Consider the following 5,183-nt stretch of genomic DNA (forward strand, 5'->3'; position numbering starts at 1 on the left):
CACAAGAAAATAAACATAAATCTACAAAGATACAAAAGTAGATGAACATCTTCTCGTAACGAGAATGCATGAAAAGGATGGCATAAACCCTAATGCAGAATGCAGTAACCACCGTCTCAAATGCTCTGGTGAACCTGCAGATGTGTTTTGTTTGGCCCATGCAGTGTTTTCAAAAATATAATACTGTGCAATGCCAACAGTGAAAAATGAAACCGATCTCTCACTTTTTAAGAAATCCAGACACCCAGTTTCTCTTGAAAAAATCAGGGGACCTGGCAGGGCCTGCCCGGTGGGTGGCTCTGCATCAGCTGCTCTCCTTCAATGTCGACCTGGGTGCTGCCACTGCCCACGGTGCCCGGCAGCCAGCCTCAAGTGATTTGGAGAGCTTGGCCAAGCCCTGATTGCGCCCTTGTGTTTGATCTTGTTCTAAAGCATTACACAATTGTTGGCTGTGACTACCTATAAAATGAGGTCACTGGAAGAGTTGATCTACTTCCACTCCACAAGGCTCTATTCCAGTGAGTAAGGTGAGTTACTTGGTCACTTCCCCCCCGCCCCCCCAAAAAGTATAAAACAATTGCCCCCACAACCTGCGGTGGTCTGTGTATCCAGAGTATGGCATAAAGGCGGTTAAAATGCTCAGAAACTTGGGTGTTTGTAATTGGGAGTTACAGAAAGACTTCAATAAGGTGTAGTTTTCTACTGGACAATGCTTATCCATGGACTTCTTTAAAACCAAATTCAAAGTGGAGATGGGGAAAGGACGAAGCCGCCAACCATGCTGAGAAATAGGAGCAGGGCTCCAAAAAAGGAGGCAGTTGTAGAGAAAACCAACCCAGTACTAAGAGAGCTGACCCCTGGTGGTGCCTCTGCGCAGAAGAACCAAACGCTTCTAGTACTTTGGGGTTTGTTTTATTTACTCCCTCTCCCTACCCCCAACGAGATATAAATCAATCTGTTTCTATAGGGATGGTCGAGAGAATACATTTTACCGCTGTGGATAATTTCCCAGGGCAGCAGGATCATGCTGTCTCATTTCTAACTTTGTTTTTCTCTTTTGTTTCTGTGAAGGCCTGCACGTTTATGAGAAGTGGTCCAGATGAGGACAGAGAACTTAGCAAAGTGTTCCCATCTTTAATTCACATCAAAGTGGAAATACAGACCACCGCTCATGCACACACAGCCCTAGGAATTCGGAACACTAATTGAGTGCCAAGCACTTCTGGTACCCCAAGGATATATATATATATTTTGGTAGCCCGAGGCTGCCAGAAACTTTGCCTGCTGAATGAATTATAGAACAGGAAGCAGATGGGCTGTGTATATGAAACAAGTACTATCTGGCATGATGTGCTGTGCAATTTGGCTGCAAAGATTAAATTGAGCTATTGAATGTTTAATACACTATGCATAACAAATACAGCCAGAGCCACAAAACAGCATAAATTACAGAATTGGTATTCACACGGCCTTTCCCAGGAATCAATACACTACCACCGCTCATAAGAGTCTGTTGTTTAATACACATAAAGAAGAGAAGAATTCTTCTATTAAAATGAGTTATCTGGGCTATTTACCAAAGGCAGTGATTTAGCAGTGGTAAAGTCTGTGTAGTGCTGTTGAATGTAGATGCTAATACTTCTTGTCCTTGTCCGCCTGTTTCATTGTGCCTATCAGTTGCTGGGCCTGTGAGTCCCTTGGGTACATTAGCAGTCAGCCCAGGAAGTGTGTTTAAGTAATGGACATAATGTTCACATTTGCTAGACCAGCCTTCTCCCTAATCATGAATTATTCTTCCCCAAGGCTCAATTGGAACATTACTTTGGAAGCAGAAAATTTAATCCTTTTCAGCTGATTGGAGGGAATGATTACAGTATTATTTTCTTGTACAGGCTGTCTCCAGTGAAGGTGCCTTTTTCTGTCCCTAGCTTTAATAGGCAGCAATCTTTATTTCCCTGGAGGAAAATGGCAATGAATTCGAAATGGGATAAATCTTCAGGAATGCAAGGTGCTGAAGCTGTAGATCACTGCTGGTTAGTTAATTAGTTTAGCTCTCACTTGCTTTATCTCGGAGACAGAATATAACTTGCAATAAGGGGAAGCAGTGGGTAGGTGGGTGGGTGGGTGGATGGGAAGGTGGGTGGACTGGGAGAGTGGAGGAACCAGCTGGAGGCAGATAAATAATCAGATGCCTTCAAGCCACAGTGCCCACAGATTCCCAGTTGGCACAATCAATAAAATAAGCAGTGCTTGCTTCACTCCAACCATCCTGACTTTTAAGGACAATTCAACTTATCAGAAGGGATTGCATTTTTATCTTGTAAAAATGGTTGAAGCAGAGGGAGGCAGAAAAGAGGGCAAGATGAGACTGGAAAAGGTTGGAGTAGTTGCCCTAAAAAGATACTTATGAACAGGACTAGCCCCAGACTGTCCAGGAAGAAAAAAAAAAAAAAACACAACTTAATGTTTCTGGTGTGAGCTCTTTAAGCTTCACTGCACACACAAGCAATAAATAACAACGGGCTCTGTTGTTTTTGCCTCTAGTTTTTTTTTTTTAATTTACATGATTAATGTTTCCAGAAAAGGGAAAAGTGGTGGCTTAGGAATTAATTACCTTGGGCTGGAAGATCTAGGTCTCAGACATGTCTTCCTTCCCCCACCCACAGCCTATCAAATGGGAAAGCCGTGCTCAACAACCTTTGGTCTTCAAGTTTGGTTTCAGAGCAAACCCTGCCACATCCCTTACACCCACACCTCCTATCTGGTTTTTTGTTTGTTTGTTTGTTTTTATACAAATAGCGAAGAAAGAAACAGATCAAATCCAAAGAGATCAACTGAAGTCTTAGCGGGTCTATGGCAGCTAGCTCCTCCTGCATCTGATGGCAAGCCGGAAGCTCCTGCATATAGCTGCTCGTGATTTATTTAGATGCAAGGTTGTACCGCCTGGGCCCTTATTACAAATCTATTATGTGATGAATACCGCATTCACAAGGAACCACAGAGTAGGAGCACCTGAGGCTGGCACTGCTCAATCTCGCCTCAATCAGTGCCAACTGACACTTAACTCCTGCACGCCAGCTCCAGAACGTATGCACAGACATGCTTGTTGTTTTGTTTCTCGAGCAGAAGAGGAAGAAGAGGAGAGCCCATGTTAGAGCCTCAGAAAGGCAAAAAGAATCTCACTTGGTGGTCTCCTCGGCCCATTACCCCAAGTCACCAAGAAAGGTGGCAAAGTTCTAATTTCTTCCCATCAAAGGGCAATGTAGCATCAGCTGCCTGCTTCCTGCACACTAACTCAGTTCTGCAATTCTTGCATTTTTCCAAGATGTCAACCTTTGGAAGGTGATGAGGGAAGGTAGACAGCTAAAGAGACAAGCTGAGGTTGAGCAGCTTAAGACAACCCCCAACAGAGCAGCTCCAACCCATCAGACAGCAACTGTGGCCAGCCCCTGCATGACAGCCCAGCCTGGCCTGTGTGGTAGCCCAGTCTTCAATCCTCAAATTTCCCTATGTGCAAAGTCAGAACCAATGCCAGCTTGAAATATCCAATACCAGCTACAGGGTGTGTTCACACAATAATCATTACACCATTATTTCATCGTTAAAGTAGTCGCTCAGCAAGTTAAGCCACAGCCTGTGATCCCAGGATCCCATGTGAGACCCAGCTGGAGTCCCGGCTGCAGTTTCATCTTCCTGTTTATGTGCTTGGTAGAGCAGAGGTTGGTGGTCCAAGACTTGGGTCCCTACCTCCCATACGGGAAACTCAGATGGAATTTCAGGATTCTGGTGTCAAGCCTAGAGAGTGAACCAGCAGTGGAAGATCTCTTTCAATTTCTCTCTGCAATTATTTTTTCAAATAAGCAAGTAAATCTTTAAAATAAAATAATAATGGCCAACACTCGCACCCCCGTGGAGTACCTGATCCCCTGACATGCCCAAGATTTCCAAAAGCGGGAGCCACAAAAATGGGCAGCACTCAAGTCCTTCCCAAACTCTGCCTCCTCTGAGCATTCAACCAACCTTCACCCCAGGCATCGCCCCGCGCCTCCCCACAGAATAAAACAACAGGCCAAACTTATTGAGGTGCTTGGTTTGCTTTAATTGATTCTCTCTCTCTCGATTGCATACAGTTATTTTTTGAGTATACACATTTCTTTTGAATGACACAGGCTTTCCTACACACATGTCTGCACCTTTTTCTGGGGACAGAAAAAGGAGGTAAGAGACTAGAATAATCCCAGTCGAGGCCCACTGCCCTCAACAAGACACCCTGGATTCTGCCCTCCATAACCCCAAGCAACTCCACATTTAAAAGGCTAAAAGCTTTAGTTTGTAAAAAAGGAAGATAGAAAAAAAAAAGAAAGAAACATTCCTTTCCTTCCTCTGCCATCTTTCAATTGATTGATCAATCAAATCAATATGTATCAAGTACCAATTTTGCTCTCTTGACAGCTGAATTCTAACCTGTCCTGCATCTCTGGATTTGTCTGACCCATTTTTTATATTGCACCCTCATCAATTCCAGGCTCGGAAAATAGACACTTGCCCCCTAAAACTATTGGACGGCATGTCTCTATTTATCTGTTATAAGGTGTACATATAATCCCATATGTTTCTATTCTGGCGTAGCAACAAATAGAAGCAATTATTGTATTACATCCTAATGAAGGTTGCGCTTGCTAACAACTTTAGGCTTTCCTTTCTCTCCTTCTTCTCTCTGAAGATAACAAAATTCAGAATAAAAAAAGCCAACCCAGCAGAAAGCAAGGAATAGAGGCAAACACGGACGCTGGGGTGATGAAGAGAAATAAATGAGGAGCGAAGGAGTCGATAGAACTGGGTCCAAGTCCCCATTGTATCAAGCTGACTCATCTAACCTTGGATGAGACACTCATACCCCTCAGGGCCTTGAGTTTTTTAATTTGAAAAATTAGGGGTTACACAGAGGTTCCTGCCTGCTCCATATCTCTATGGTCCTGGTTGCCCCCAAAACATTAATTGGATTTTACATCATTTGGTTTCATTTCCGGACATTTACAATTCTCTGAGTAACGGGTTACATTCACGGCCCAATTACTTTCCCAAGCTCATCGAAATCTAATTTGCTGCATGCAGTGATACACTGCCTGAGTCGGGCTAGGGAGTCAGCAAAGCTACACTTGTGATCTACATGAAGCTGGCTG

The sequence above is a fragment of the Ochotona curzoniae genome, unplaced genomic scaffold (genome assembly GCF_017591425.1).
Source record: "Ochotona curzoniae isolate NIBS_2020 unplaced genomic scaffold, NIBS_Ocur_1.0 contig_50, whole genome shotgun sequence".
Taxonomy (NCBI): Eukaryota; Metazoa; Chordata; class Mammalia; order Lagomorpha; family Ochotonidae; genus Ochotona; species Ochotona curzoniae.